The 17283-nt window shown below is 37.3% G+C and overlaps 1 protein-coding gene and 1 long non-coding RNA gene across 3 annotated transcripts in view; one reads left to right on the top strand and one right to left on the bottom strand.

The window, feature by feature from the left end:
• The window catches only part of LOC111260594 (uncharacterized), a 121229-nt gene that overhangs the window by 73095 nt on the left and 30851 nt on the right, over positions 1-17283 (bottom strand). The window lies entirely within an intron of this gene.
• On the top strand, positions 3469-15746 carry LOC147753476 (uncharacterized). Its single transcript, XR_015311120.1, has 3 exons — positions 3469-3536; positions 4312-4465; positions 15083-15746. It is a non-coding gene; the product is annotated as an uncharacterized LOC147753476 (long non-coding RNA).

The following is a 17283-nucleotide window of genomic DNA, read 5'->3' as shown; positions in this document are numbered from 1 at the left end:
GTGACTTCATAGATGAATACGTTAGCATACAGTATTTCTATAGCAGTAGATCATTAAAAATATCGCTTTATATATCCTACATTTAAATACACCCTTAAAGTTTCGAAATGACCAGAGCAAGTAATATAATTAAAGACCATAGTCACATAGTCACCCTTTCTCTTCAGTATTTGATCCATATATACTATAAAATAAGCCTATGAAAATGTTCAAATTGGAGTCAAAATATTGAATTAAAATAGGCATACTAACTGTTAAGTAGAAATTTCAGATATCGTATTTTATTCAAAATGGTGTCTTAAACAGTATAATCTCGCAGGGTGACTCAGAATCTAAAGTGAGTTTGTTAGGTGTTTGTTCCAATGCTTTTCCATGCGTATCCTGTCCTTGGGGACTGGGTAAGTTCAATTTAGATGGTTTTCCGCCGGTTCTCGCCTTCAATTGCAATATCACAGTGAGAATGCATGTAGTGAGTGCCTTACGAATAGATAAACAGTAAGGCTTCCGATTCGTCGAGATGTCAACTGCAAAATTCTATATTTAAAGTAACCCATGCCTTGGAGAGTGTTCGACGTTACCCACCTTTAGATTTTCGACAGAAAGTCTATAGAGAGGTTCCTCTTAGAAAGGTTTGACCTTATGTACGTGTCGACGCAACTTGCATCTCATAGTTCTCGCAATCTGTGCGTTACCAGTGTTCAATCTCTCTTTTCAAGAAAGGGCCCAGCGTCCCGGTAACACGTCAGACACCGATCTGTGCGCATACTTTTCGTTCTTTTGATTAGTAAACCTATAAACATATAGATCTCTAACTTTGTGTGGGCGATCCAGATATTTCTTTCTCGACTTCCCTTCTCTGTTGGTCCATCGTGGCCAGCTGGAGTTTATTCTCGAATCGGATTCCTAGATCAAAACCGAATGGCCCCAGCCAACTGAAGTGCTGCAGCTCTTTGCTTAACAGTGCAGCTTCAAAAGTTTTCACTTTATTTGCTTTTTTATTGGAATCCTTGAGTGTGAGGGTCTTGTGACTTTACTCACTTAAATATAATATCCTTGTACATTTTTATCGCCGTTCAGTTCTGTAAAACGGTTAAAACGACCTTAGAATGTATTCACAGAACACATACTTCTCAAATGTTGTCTGTACATTTGCGTATCGAAGAGCGGCGAATGATTCCTATATATTCTTCCAAATGCCTGTGTAGCCAACGTTCAGCAATATAAGCCCCAGAAATCCAAAGAGAAAAAGTGTGAATGGTTTTAGAGTCTTACTGTGGCCCCCCATCAGAGATGACGAGGATTTACTAAAAATTATCTGATTTCTTAGGCTATAACAAAGTCTTTTTCTGCTCATTTTTAAAAGAGTTGAAACGCAATATTTGAAGCAGCACTATGTGAGCCCGTTTTAAATATGATTAAAACAAATGGTTCGTTATATTTTATGTTTGGTATACAACTCTACTACAGTGATTAAGGGGTAAAGATCTTTTCAATATATATAGATATTCTATTAAGTCATGGAGTGGTCAAATGATCAGCATGGAGTAGTAAAAACGTTAATTTCATATTTCAAAGTAGGTACTAAATAACGATGCGAAATTTTGAACTCAAAAATGAATTTTATGGAAGACCCTTTGTGAAAGGTGGATAAGAAAAAAGCTTTAAAAGCTGTCATGGAGGCTGACCCACTTGATTACGAGTTTCAGCAGTTTGGTGTATGTAAAATACTATGTTTGTTCGTATCAATCAAATAAATAAAGGATCTTTAAAATGATTCGGGTGAGGATTAAAAACACACAGTTGGAGACGTTTGCTTTCCTTTTCTTTACCGTGAGCTCAGTTACCGTATAATGTAATTAATATTCAAATGTCACTATGGAAAGCAACAAGGAAAGTAAGCCCACAGAGGGTGGTAATGCAATGAATCAACGACAGTAGTCACTTTTCTTTTGGCGTCCTTACATATTAAACTTTACATATCAACAGTGACCCGATATTGCATAGAATCGCGACTTGTGATGATAAATGGATCTTTTACAATAATCACAAATCATTACAACTGAATTCGCGGGACTCGATTCTAAAGCAATCCTAAAGAGCTCCAGTAGCTTACGGTGTCAGTTTGATGGTCTAGTCTGCATGTTATCTTATATAGCTTCATGAATTCTGATTTGTCAGCTATAGCTCGTGTACTGTGAATAAATCTGTGAATAAATAAATTATGAGTTTACCAGCCAAAATTAATGAATAGAGATAAACTACTCGTACAACAATGCTCGACTTCACACCATAAAACGCACGGTAGCAAAAATGCAGACCTTTGTCGTTCATCACAGATTGCCATTGTTTTTAAGATCCCGACAAAATCTTAATAGAGGCCTTAACGTGCAGCAGTATGACAAACAGAATGACTGCAGTACAACTGATGTACAAATATCATTCGAAAATCCATTTTTTCGCCCGTTGGCTCTTACCAACTCGATGTGCTGATAGGTAAGTTGACGGTCTGGAAACATTAATCTCTCAACATATCTTTTTTACTATTATTATGAACGCAACTATCCAAATGTAAACTAACTTTCAATTGCCAACATTTACATGTAGTGTTTGTATTCTGTAGCTAGAATGTAATATTGAGCTACTGAAACTAATGGCAGTCCCAGTAACTCTCTTTTCAATTCCCATGTTAATTACTAAAGGTTTCGATACATTGTTCTATTCTTAATACCATTTTATAAACTTCCATTTTAGCTCTACATGTTATTTTTAAATGATATGAACTTCGGTTCCATTATTACCATAATTTTACTTGCGCAGGTATATATACGTGTGGGTTCCCTTTTTCGTGATAATCCCTTTCTTGGTTTATAAATATCTGCTCTCTTACTGCTTTTTCTGAGCCTCGTTGGTCGGCTATCAAACGGATGTTTGTTTTCTGAGTGGTGGTTAATCGTTTACCGCAAAGCCTCCGACTAGATTGCTTCAATAATGACTCTACGCTTCTTTTAATGCGATGATTCCCAGGATGTGTTAGCTTGCGGTTTGTTTCCTTGCGCGAACTGTCGCATAACGGTGCGTGTTGGTGCGGGATGACGCCATATTTTTTAGGAACAGAGTGCACGATCACCTGTGATGTTGTGTGTTTCTACTAAGATCTTCGTATAATTAAAACTACCGATAGTCAAACTATTATTCATTTCTAGAGAATTGTAATTGTGTCTAAGTTCGATTCCTTTGCCAGCATATCATCGGCTAGATGGCTCGGCAGGAGTCGTCTGACTTCGATGTTCAGTAGGGGTTCGGTTCTTTGAAATTAATGTTACAGTTCTGTTAGAAAGTAGGTTTCGTCTATTTCTTCTAAGACCATTCGCGTTGTCATTTCTCGTTAATTCTGCCTTACCCTCAACGCGTATATTATATATTCGTGGTCTCAGCTCTTCAGCACAGCGTCCTAGTAACCATTCGTGTGAAAAGTCCGCATTCTTACCCATTGGCCAAGCTGAATGGGTGCAGTTTGTCTTTTTCCTCTATTATAAGTAAGCATTACCTTGCCTTTCGACTTTGCAATTATTTTGGTAACTTGACATTGATTTTTTGGGCGCAACCATCCATCAGTGATTGGCAGCATTATGGCAGGAAAACGGCCAAGGAACTTCGTGACGGATTAGCTGACTGCTACTGCAATAATGCTCTATTAATGTCTTCCTTGTCCAAACTTGTCTCTTTGATGGTTCTCTTGGCTCTCGTAATGATACATTCTGTCTTTCAATTCAACTAGTCATGGTGTGGCGTGCTTACTACGTGCTTAACTTGCCCAGTTTTACAAAATTCTTTAAACTTTAGAGGTATATCTGGAGTTGTGCATTTCGTTGAGTTTTCTATATATGCCAAAGTGCGTAATAATCTTTTTAGTGACCTGAATCGTCGTTGCATTTCGGCTTACTTCGTCTAGTTCAAAGAAGTCACTGTAATTGCCTGTTGTGACCATGTCACTTACAATAGTTTTCGAGAAGTTTGTTCAGTAGTGGAAAGACGTTGTTCTCTCTGTGTGCTCGACATACATTGCATCGTTCAGCCCAAAGCTTTAAATCGTGCTTAATGCGATGGCATGTAGCGCCATTCTGCGCCCGGTGCATAAATTTGATTCTAAACCTCGGTGAGATTATTACTGTTTGTTTCAACCAATTATCTACCTCATATGTTCTAGTAATAGAGTCTCTACTGCAGCGTCTTCTCATTGGGCTAATCTTTGTGAATAGCTTTAAGTAATTACTTGCTAACCGTACACTGTGCCGTTTCTTCTTTAACCAGATCCATTAATGGATCAGATATTTGTTTGCAGTGAAGATGTTCAGTTGTTCTGTTTTGAGTCTCCGGAGTTGGGCGCTTGTCTGGTGCGCCGATAATGGATGTCAACTCAGCGGGCCTGCTATACAATTTATCCTTCCTGGAATATACTTTACTGGTATGGCATGTTTCGTAGGTTCAAGGTGCATGTATAGGAAACGTTTAAGGCTTGTCGATAGATGTTTTCCATTCTTGTTTATTCTAGCATTGTTACGGCATACAATTATCGAACATTTTGTATGTTATCGAGATAACCTAACACTTATTTTCAATTGCTACATACTTTTGGTTGTTAACAAATAAAAATTTTATCATAGAAGTATACCTTAAGCCACTTGCAGTAGTTTAAGTAACAATGGATTTATCCTTGTCGAATTATGTTTCTGTGGGTATTTCATTGGTTTGGATAAATGTTCACTGTTGCTGGCTTTGCCAAACAAATTGAGACAAGCTTATGTGTTAACGTGCACAACGGTTCTGCAATTTGAGATAGGTTAGCAATAAATGAAGGCATCTAGTGTGCACGCACTGGAATGCTCATTCCACCCGACATCTTTTATAGCCTTTATTTTGCCCGATTCTGCTTTCAGCCCTTGTTTGCTTATGACATGGTCCATGAACTTAACTTCAGACATTTCTAGACAGTTAATTTCTTTCACATCATTCATACGACGGCCTATTCGATGCACACTCACAAATCGGGCCTGTTAGAGTTCGATAATGGTCCATGATGTCTCACTTTCCTTGTAGTCGTATCATGCGCGACCACCGCAACGTCTTTGGACTTATTCTAAGCCCGAACTTGGCATACGTGATAGTTTTTTGAGGCCAAAAATATTTTTGGAGAACTTTACGTATTGATAATGCCCTATGGGTATTCAGAAAGTTGTATAGTTCCGACTTTCTTGATTAATTAACATTTGATACAACCTGTCTTTAGTATCAACTACTAGAAACATGTTTGCTTTGCTGAGTCAATGCAGAGTGCCATTCATAGTGGGTATTATATATGTGTGTCTTTACATGCAGACCTAAAACAAATAAGCGGTGAACGATTATGAGATTGAGACACATTTCGTGAAATAGTCTACCCTTGGTGCTCCAGAAAAATAAGATTTTTACTGGCTCTGGTAACTTGCCTAGGCACTCAAAAATGTCCTCGAATTCATCTACACGAGTATTCGGTTTATAGTTGTTTTATTTCGCTACTTGAGACGTGTTAGCAGATATTAATTTCTCTAGATATGTGTCTATTATTTGGAATTTCACAATTTGCCTTGTTTGTGGAGCGTGGACCCCACCGTGCATGCTCGTTGCGTTATCATACATTTGAGCACTGCGGCATCCTTGTATGTGCATTTTTTATGGAGATATTCAACATCTTGTGTTCAGGGCCATAACTTGGCACGTTGCTCTTTTATTGAAAAAGGCGTGCATCGATCTTCAATCATAACGCATAGCTTTCTTTTGAATTTTTAAACTATCGTCTCTGTTACACTCACTTTCAACCCAATATTCATATGCGGCTAGAATTATTTTCTCATCGCGCGTGTTGCACGTTTGGTGCCATGTATTGTTTACGGCATGTCTACATTTGCCACTGTTTCATTGTTTTTCACTCTGGGATTTGAAGCTTGTCCTGCCCTGTGTTGTGCTCACGTCATACACATGGCCACGATTTATTCAGTTTGATCATTCTCTTTCATGGCCTCTGTCGATTTCATTCGAAGTGTTTTTTCATTGTCTTTCTAAGGTTTACATGACGAGCTGGATGGTTAGATTTTTATGGTCAAATTCCCTGAAGAAAGCCTTCCTAACCCTGTTGAAACGTGTCTGTAGTATCAGTTTGTCCCTAAGCATCGTTGTTTCTTTGATTTCTTTCTGTTCATGTTTCATGTTGATTTCTTTACTCACAGATTTCTTAATTCCTTTGCTGCTTCGGTGTCACCGTGGCTGGCTTTTTGGAATAGGTGCATGTAAAAAAGTACGTTTTGAAAAAGTCCATATCACATACTACGATAAAGCTTCAATAAGCATTTTAGGAGATATGCAGGGCTCCTTCCCGGTAAGGTTCGCTCTGTCAACGTCACGCCAAGTCTATTCAAAAAAGTCGTATTTGCGACTAATACGAGCTATGAACGAGAACAGAGTTTGTATATGTTGCTTAGTAGATTCTAATATCTGAAATAATAGTTCATTGCTTTGATTGGTCACTCTGGTTGATCATCGGTTACGGAATTGGGCTCTTTTGCGGCTGTATCCCCTTTGTCTGTTTCTGTAACTAACCGTTATCCTCCGCGTTACTTCGATTTTCTCATGTGATTTCTCAAAGTTTCCGATGAATACCGTGAAGCTCACTTCTACGCTGTCGGCTGCACCATGTTTATGTGCAGCGAGATGAACGACACAACGGTTACACTGTAACTGATACACAGACGTCTGAAGCCTATTTTTGTTGTCTATTGTTGCATTTCCTAGCAATCTGTGCTAGCGAATAAGTGCGGGAACAGTACTTTGATTGAAAACAAAATAGATATTCTTGTGAAAACGAATTTAAAAAAGTGGACTTCTCTATCTCGCATTTCATGGTGAACGATCACATATATATTTATGATACGGTAATGCTACTCATCTTGAATTAACATGCTTACCGTCTGTTCACCGAATACGATGATACACTCTCCAATTACGATTTTTTACGGACCTGGTAGGATCCACCTTAATTACACAAATAGCGAGACCGAGAAGACAATGCTTCCGCTACACTTTTTAAGAAAGAGTGCGAGGCAATAAAACTACGGCTGTTTGTCTTAAATAAACAGTTGCTCGTTAGCTGGACTTGCGGGATTTTTGTTAGGAGTGGAGAAGAAACCCGTCTAGAATGTTTGTCGAATTGACTAATTCACTCCTAATATAGGGATTACTATCTAAAATATCTATAGATCGTAAGAGTTTCTTTTGCGCTCATTATCTTCACGTTCACTCGGGAAAATTGATTTTTGAATTTATTTTAGTTAAGATAGACAACCCTTGATGCTCGTCCGACGCTGTACTTTCTCCATACATGCCTTTTAAGTAGCTTAAAGCATTCTTTATATGAGGAACGCAACAGGTGATTTCGATTCCCTTATTAAAACCGCAAATAGTTCGAATTGAGTTTTTCTAACAAAAATCGATGATTTGATACGATTTATCGAGCCTGACGGCAACACGGTGTAGGTTATTGTAATAATCCTCCTTTTTTCAAATCCAGATCAATTATTATAAAAATGAGTGTATACCGTCCAAACGCTTATCGAAAAGATATAAAGGAGCTATTTAGAAAATTGACGGATAGAGCGCTAAACGAACAGATTTCGCGATAACAAGTAAAAAACCATTGTTTTGTAAACTGGTTCTCGCAAAAAGTTAAAAAAAATGGAAAAATATTTAAAATATGGAATAAAAACTCTCTACTTTTCATTTGATTAAATGGTTTTGACAGACTGATTAATTTGCACTTGGCTGAATGAATCGTGTTGATAATTTCTCAGATCTCTGGGACGTAAAACATCAAAAATGTTAAAACTTCTTCTGTTAGAGTTTGTCTATCCAGAGCTAAGAATTTTAGTTTCGTTTACCTTATTTTGTTGTACTTTGGAAGGTTTTTTAATCAAGCAGATTGGTTGTTTAAACATACATAATTACCGTACATTATGTAACACAATATCTTATAAATAAATTAGATACTTTTAAGTTTGAGCTTTATGCATTTTGAAAAAATAATGACAAACATCAATGAAAAATGCATCCTTCCTGCGTAAATAAAAAAAATATTTCATGAAATACCTCCAGCTGGTCAATTTTTGCAAAGTGCGCAGATGTTATAGATTGAGCGCTGAAGGAAGATGGATTAAAATAGTTTGAAAAAATAGCTTAAATTACTTATAAATTATAAGTTATTTAATTAAAGTAATTTGATTAAAATAATCGGAAATGATTTTAGAACCGGGACTGCGCTTAATTCACCACCAAGTAAAACCAGGTCGGTCATTTGTTAAGTTTTATATCGAATTCGTATATGTTTAGTAATTCAACGCCATTTATAAGCAGAACAAATGAAAGCAAACCTTTATTAAGTAGCGCCGATGTTGTACCAGTGATTTCTGAATGTACGTAAAAAGTGTTGCCATAATAGTTGTGACGATTCCCCTGGCGTACTTTGACTAAACTGCAATAAATGTTTGGCGCTGCCGTCCTGCTGTTATTTTAATCCGTCGTAGAAACGCATAACTGCGACCTTTGCGGTTGCCCTCGACTAGTGTGCCGAAGAGCTTAAGTACGTCTCATCTTGGTGGGCGTCCTAGATGCATGTTGTACAGTAAATAGCAACGTACGTGCTTTACTCGAAGATTGAAGGTGGTGTCTACCAGTTTGCCGCTCTGGTAGTCCATGGAAGACCGACGGCGTTAGTCAAACGGGGTGAAGAACGGCTGGTGATCCTTCTCTTGCAAGAACAAGGGATACATGGCTTTGATGCTTTTCTTTTCCCTTTTCTTGCTTGTGCAGACGGCCCACGGGCCGACTGGCAAGAAGAAGGAAATATATATATATATATATATATATATATATATATATAGAGAGAGACAGATAGTGAAAGAGCAGGAAGCCAAGTGAGATGTTTGGTCTCTGCTATGAACCTACGGTGCAGGCTGCCGGTTGATGCACTGCGCTGCTGGTCATGAAGACGAATGCAGCGCCCTGCCTACCCTACTACTTGGCCCGTTCTGCTGCCTTATGAAGACTTCTGATGGATTGCCTACCTAATCCGAAAGCACTGCGAAGAAAGCGGCTTCGAGAACGACACAGATTGTGTTACGTGTATAGGAGTCACGGATGATTTGCACATCGTTTCGACCCACGCCCGCCATCGTTTGGTCAGCAGGCCAATTCTTGTGATAATGCAGTATATGCACTTTATAAGCAAATATTTCTTGCTTGCTTGGTTAGATGTAACCAAAATAAACACAAAACTCTCCCGCATATCCATCTTCCATTTGCGGTCTACTATATAAATTACATGATTATGCCATGTCGTAATTATCAATCACATGTAATAACGATATTGCTACTGCTTTTAGTACCAATCTTATGAACAACTAAAAAATTACTCTGCGGGTCTCGTAACGAACTTGCTCAAAGATTAACATATTAAATACAATACTATGAAAACAACTTATAATTTTCTATCTTTAAGCCCTACTGCTGTTCCCAATAATATCCCTCGCTCCGTTGAATTCAATTCCGGTACTTACCTTTATTGTAAAATAAAACAGTATGAAAAAAAATTCTACTAAGATGTGGGGATCTAGGATCTCTAGTAGTCATTCATTGATTAACATGTTTCACAATATGCACAAACGTGACCCCGATCCAATTAAATGAGCGTTTTTATAAATGTCGTGGAGGTATCATAGAGGTGCTACCCGCAAGAATGTATATTGGATCCTACGAGATGTCTTTATTTAGTCTACTTCGATTCTCCCTTTAACGATTTTATTCACTAAGTTCATTGTAAATAGTTTGTTGAATCTTTGCTGAAAGATGGCACGACCTATTTTTTAAGCGTCATTGGTTTACCATTTATTAGCAAAATTTGCATTTTTTACCGCAATTAACATTACCGGTTTCTTACCGATAAATAAAATTCAATAATAATAATTTCTTCTTGCCGACTTGACTAATTTCCTTGCTACTTTTAATAATTCGTGCTACAAATAAGTGTAACAGTACGCATCTTATCCAATCTAAGTGGCCGGTGTGCGGATATTTCCCATCCTTTAATTTAATTTTTTGTTATTATTGGTCATAAAAGGATTTACTATTCAAATAATACGAATAGAATACACATATGGAAAACAATAGTAATAATTAATCGTCCGCCTTATTGATCGCTACTTATGGCTATTATTATTGATCGCTACTTACCTAACAAAAGCTGTGGGTTCGGCTCAAGTATACATGCAGGATAGGTAGACACCTACCGGTACCGTTTTCTTTACATGGTCCGAGTACCAGGCAGTCACAGTACTAGTTATAATACTAATAATTATTATCATTCAACTAATATCAAACTATATAATAATAAATTTTCACTGACTGGAATTTTTTACTAACGCTGTCTGCTATGTTATTACGCTAGTTGCAGAGGGATCTAAAATTTGCCGCTACGTCATTAATTACTTCGTCCAACCGTTTTTAAATAAGTAGATGTTAACGATGTTTTTTCTTTTCTCGAAAAATTTCTTAAAAATACTGAAATCCGGCAGTCGCAAAAGTCTTAAAATTCGCTGCAAGGCGTTTTGCGTGTAGCTAATCAAAGCCTTTATTTAGGTTTCGATAGGGCAATACACTATTGTATCAAATTCCTACCATAGCTAGGATAGTCTTTCTACGTGTCTATGCCCGTATATGAATCTAAACCATAACCAAGCTATCACGGGGACTTGGTATCAAACCTTATGTCAGTACTAGAAAACAGCAATCATTTCTGATTTTGTTGAACTCATCAAAGCAAGTTCTTGTAAGTTACAGTTCTATCGTATTTGAATGGTGGTGGGTACTTAAGTATCCGACTTCCATCAATGATCACAAACTGACTTTCCTGTTTTCCACCAAGTTCAAGTTATAACTCCAACAAGTTAGCTATTTACTTTTCAACTTTTACACGCGTTCAAGTTTTGTGTACCTTATTGCTTGTGCAAAAGCTAAAACGAACAAACTGATCATCATGTTTTAATAATTTCCTTCATTTGTTAGGTATGGTTATTCTATAATTTGTTTAAATTTAATTAAATCTAACATACGGTTTCCATCTGAGTACATATAACGTTATCAACGAGCAAAACTAAAAAATATATATGCCGTGTAAATTAGCTTTTAGCTAAGTCGAGCTTAGTTCGTTAAATGAGAAAAAGTTTTGTTATGAAACTCCTTCTTACGGTTATATCTGAAGACCCGACCTGAAGACATGATCGACTCTTCGAAAACAAAGTATGATGCACGGCACAGTATAACAAAAAATTACGTTTTCTTCATTAAGTATGAACCGCTATCAGCTATGCTGGATATGCATGTGTAATTCATAGAAACTATTCGGTGAATGAACGTCTAATGAACGAGTTGTTCAACATGGTAATTAAAAGTCTTTTACTCAAAATATTCTAGCGGATGAGTAAGATATAATCGCCCATCGATATTTGCACTCGTTTTAGTACAACTTGAGATGCCCATAAGAGCGCAAATTAATTAACAAGACATTAACAAAATTATATATAAATTAAATTGACTAGACTGCTGGCTATGAACTTTGAATTTAATTATATATTTGAGTGCAGCAAAATCTATGATTGCTCTTGAATGCAAAGTCTTTGCCATATAGGTAGCAGAGCTTTTGTTATATATACGTAAATTGCGTATTCCATCCATGGTTTTATTTGTTGCACACCTGTAGGTGCCATCAAACACCAACAAACTCAGTAGTCCAAGTTTTTTTTATTGTTTTGTCCAAGTAAGATTACGCACGTGCAGATGCAAAACTTTCTTATTTTGAGGTGGCTGTAGCTTGAGTGAGCGGAATTAACGGTATTTGTTATGCCCATCATTGACTCATGACGTTAGCACGATTTATCATTTAAAAGCTAAAACTCAGAATTTGTCTAATTTGAGTTAGGACGACAGGGGTGTAAGAGAGTCTTCTGCTGACTTATGATAAGTAGAGACCGTTGGTACACTTTAGAAAGACTGGCCAGTTTGCTGTACAGTAGACCTTGTCTAGTATTTTGAATAGTAAAACAACTGTACCTTTCTCAAAGATGGCTAGTGGACAGATTAATGTACTATCGGTCTGATACAGTGACACTATTTTTTTAAATACACACTAATTTCCTCATATCGCTCTCTCTTTGAAACGTAGGTTGCTGCATACCCCGCACAATTTTGAATCAACTACTAACAATTAAAGCCGTCAAAGCTAACGTGCACTATTGTACTGCGTTACATGTCAAGTCGGCACATTTCTAGTATTTGTTGTTTTAATAGAGAGCGATAACTCTGCTTTGACACTGCACGCGCAATTTAGCCTGCTGTCGAGAAGGAAAATAAGATGAGACCGATCGTCGAGCGGCTCATCGTTAAAGAAAAATAGGTGCATTCTTATTCTTGCTCCATACCGTGCACTGGAATAGCCTTTGCACCGTCTATCGGCACGATGTTTCGGGCTTCGGTAAGTTAAGTGTTCGACTCGCGTCAAAAAGAGCAATCAAAGTATAGCAGCTTTCTGTAAGCCTTTATAGCAGCCTCAAGGACCATTTTTTTTCTATTTTCTTACAACCGCATTTGAATATGTGAATATGAAGTGTGTGAACAATACGTTAGACACTGCATACCTCGTTTTTTTGATAAATCTGTCAAGCTTAGTCCCGAAAAATGCTGTGCGCAAGCAACACAGCTTCAATGAAGTTATCAGACGCCCACTTGTCGTCGCAGTCAAAAGGTTTCGAGTAAATCGAAAGTCTGGAAAAGAATTACACAATATATAAAGCAATAGAAGGCGTCCTCGAACAGCAAGACCGACGAAATGTTTGATGAGCATTTCAAGGGTGCCATCTCGTTTGCTTCCTGCTGGACGATTTTATTCAACGTCTGAGCCGAAGAAAACACGGTGTACGGCCCCGAATGCACTTTCTGACGAACGATTTCAATTCAGGAGATTAGCGCCGAGATCCCGCGAACGTTTATAGAACCAAGCGAGATGACTCTATACCATCATCGTCAGCCTGTTTATTCGGGGTTCATGAATTTTAAAGCAGCATTTCATTCACTCCGAGAAAAGACCCATAAACTTGACCAAGTAAACACAACAGGGGTGCCAAGTGAAATTCTAAATCTGGTCAGAGGTATTCTTAAAACCTGGTTACACTGATCCCTGGTGTTACGGAAAACAGCGGTGTCGAACATATGACGGCATTTGCCCAAAGGGAGAACTTGGGTTCATTACTTTTTCGATGCTCATTAACAATCTTATGCATCTAGCAGCATTGTTAGGCCATGAATGGATTATATATGTTTAGTACGCATAGTATGAGCAGATTCTACCTGCTACAAGTATTTGCAGCTTTGAGCAACCACATTACAGAAAAAAGTCCCCAAGTAGATTAGATTAAAGCGGAAGGCATTCAATTTAGAATGGGAGAAACGCTTGCAAAGAATGATTCATTGCGATTGAATGGTATTTAGTTTCACGTAGCTAGGCTTAACAGTGACCAGGCTAGAGGAATACTTTGAAGATTTAGAACGTGCAGCGGAAGGCGATAATCGGCGACCACTATTTAAAAGCCTCAGGAACTATTACTGGCAGTGGCCCTTGAGCTGCTTAATTTGAAGATCGCGTCAATCACCGCTTGCGAAATTTTGATTATTTGAAAAGTCCTGAGCCTATGAGATCTAACAACCTAGCCAGCATTTCTAAAGTGAGTGCTACACATCGACTCGTGACTGTCTGATGCATCTTATCATAGGAACTCCAACGTTTATCGAAGAATTTCGTTTTACTTTCCAAATATTTAATCAAATAGTGCGTTCATTACAAATAACGACAGAAAATAGAAGTGGCTGACCCATCATTTTTCTGGACTGGGACTATAAACGCCCAGATGGACTGACTGCCAAGTTATAAGCTCCAGTTTGTAGGTTTTATTATCGTGTATGGAGCGTAAAAATGTTGCAAATCAAGCGATGACTGTATCCACAACTTTGTGGTAAACTTGTTTTTTTACAACAATTTGTGTAATCAAATCAGATCGTTTAACTAATCGACAAACTCAACCGAGTACGATTGTATTAACGCTTTAATATCCTTTGACATATATATCTATGGTTTTGTCACACAGTATACTTACGTGTGTTATCTATATGTCCTAAATGACGTACATGACTCGTATAAAAAACATATTGGGTATTCAATTTGGCCAAACGTCACAGCGCAAAATGCAACGTTTAGCATGGACAATGCACCGTTTATTTTTTAAACCTAATAATAATAATAATAAACTTCCACTCAACACCGACATCACATATATCTGAACGTAACAAATAGACATGTTTTCATGCATCGCTTTTTAAACGCGATGAAGAAAAATTTAGATGATGATATATATCGAAAGTGCAATTTAGGACCTCCCAAGAAAGTGTGCTATTATACATACATACGCTGGGGTATAAACATCAACGATAACATTGTGGCCACAAGGACAAATCAATCAATAAAGAATTACAATGTGGTGTATAGAGAATAGAGTACGGCCCTAGATAAGGTCAATCCACAATAAATAAGCAAGAGGTAATACTCGAACTCCACATCCCGACGATGATCTAGCCCGAAAGTACAGGTCAAATATTTCTATCACAAATTGATCAGTTTATTTATTTCGAAATTAAGCACAGTTTGGAATCTAATTTCAATCTGGTTAAGTAACACATACATATATACAGTACAAAAACCACTAAATAGCTCAGCCATTCTAGCTATTCGGATATTAAACAAATCTACGCTTCGCGCACAACTCACGCAGATATGATTTGGATTTAAGAGCAATGACTTCACTACATAAAGATCCAAAGATTGTCCTGCATTGACCGGCGAATCGCACAATTTGCTAAACACAGCTGAAAATTATGCTTTATTGTGGGCTTTCAGCTCTGGCGTCCATTACCGTCAACGTAGCTGCCCTCACTTCAAAATGCCCGAAGAGGAAGAGAGATAGGAGTATTGAAATGACAAACGAATTTAAAGATGGAATATTCATATCGCTTCCTGTATAGTGAATACGACTATATACGTGGTAAACAGAACAATTTACGTAAATACTGCAAGTAAAGGCGAGTTATTATTTGAAAAAAAATTAAATTGTTAATCCTAATAAGCTACATTTACCTTTCTTACTTTTATTTTCACAACCTTATCATGTTCTGTGTAGGCAAATTTTTTGATGTAGCATTAATAAACATTTGGTACCTTTTCCTGTCGTGTGTTTCACGGATCACGATATCACACTAGTAAAGATAAATAATAAAAGTACGTGAAAATTCAGTTTAAGTCCTATCATATGAGCCTAATGGAAGCAATATTTGAGTCGACTTCATTTATGCTTTACTGGCGTCGTCTGCATTTGTCGATTGGTCGTGGAATTTTGAATTTCGGTTTATCAAGACAGTATAGGGAAAGCTTGGACATCCTCCAAAAAATCCGAGAAATGACTACGTTACGGAACAATAAACAGATGAAAAAGATATTAATAAACTTTGCTGGTCGATCTTTTCCTGATTCCCCTTTTTTCAGGAAGCATAGCAGTAAAGGTGAAGGTGATTATTTTAGCCAGTAGTGCGCATTAATTAAAATAAACAGCATCGTAGCAATTCAATATCGACTTAGCTGCGGCGTTTGTAAATTAAATACATCCGCATTAGAAGTACCACTCAGAGAGTCAACTTTTCGACATATCAGACTCCAAAGATAATATCGCTTTCATTGCGAAATCGATATCCGAACCAAAAAGTACGGGATGATTCTATACGATATTATAAATGTGCGAACATCACCCTTTTAATATGCCAAAAGTGTGGTGTGAAAATTTTCCTGCTAAATAAATTAGAAATACACGTAGGTATGTATTAAACCTCGTTATGTTGCTTGTCCTTTATAAATACTAATTTTGCCAATATATCCCAATATGACACACGTTTTTTAAAATTTAATTTAGTATGCTATACTATTATTTACAAACTCGATTCAAATAGATACGACTTGATGTTTGTTATTCTGCTAGAATTTCGTTGCAGTTGTTTCTTCACACGGTCACACACTGCACATCATCCCATCGCAGTTACTCAGTTGAGATGACTCGTTGAGTATTTCCTACGCTTTCCCGTCATCAAGGGTAGAAGTAAAGCAAGGCTTATGTTCTTCATTGATCAGAAATATTGTTAGTTACAGCTTAACGTCACGTAGGACAATTAAAACAGCTTTCTGTTTTGACACAGCTCTCTCTTCCTTTCAGCCTAACAGCACATTTAGGTTAAGCAAAGCTCCAATAGATCTTTCCTTAGTCCTAATGCGTAAAGTAAATGCTCAACCAACTTACATTGGAACTCTACCAGCTTGTAGAAGATAAATTCCATTCGACAACTTACACACACTTATTTCTGAGAAATGTCTTTGGAGCTAAAAGCGATAATATTACATTCATTATTAAATGCGGTGTAATTTAGTGCAGGTTATTATCTGCACTGGACTGCGTGTGTTCGATGTTATTATGTTCGAATTTAATAAGCACTAAAGAAGTAAAGATGATCCGTATTTTTTCTAACTTAAGCTAAATAAGAATCATTTTTGTAAATCAACGTTACCGTACAGCACAGACAGGACAGAAAATCAGTAAAATGGGTTCAAGATTTTGACCCATTAAGTCATGCTGCTTTTCAAAATATTCGTTTCCTTTACCTGCCGATAGGTCAATAATGTTGTATAGATTATCGACCCATCTCTTGCAGGCTAATGTGTGTTACTAGTCGCAATAGAAGGGTAAAACCTATGCTCAATTTTCAAATTGAGCATTTATTACAGTTCTTCTATTTTCCAAGTCATTAGGCCGCAATTTCTGCAGAGTAAATTATAGAGTACGTACCTGAAGGGAAATAAAGAAGGGCTGAAAGTGTACCACTTCGTACTAACATCTTATATGTAACACATAATAACAACTAAAGTGCTCCCTGTAATTAAATTCTAATTTCTCCTTTCATGTTTTATAAGACATGTCGATAATAGGTCTTGAATAGGCGACCCTTGGTCTTCTTGAAAGAATTAACCGTCCACGATACCGTGCCGATAAAGCCTAAGGC

Source organism: Varroa jacobsoni, unplaced genomic scaffold (genome assembly GCF_002532875.2).
Source record: "Varroa jacobsoni isolate VJ856 unplaced genomic scaffold, vjacob_1.0 scaffold_456, whole genome shotgun sequence".
NCBI classification, from domain to species: domain Eukaryota; kingdom Metazoa; phylum Arthropoda; class Arachnida; order Mesostigmata; family Varroidae; genus Varroa; species Varroa jacobsoni.
The sequence above is the reverse complement of the archived record's forward strand: the minus strand, read 5'-3'. Positions and strand labels throughout refer to the sequence as shown.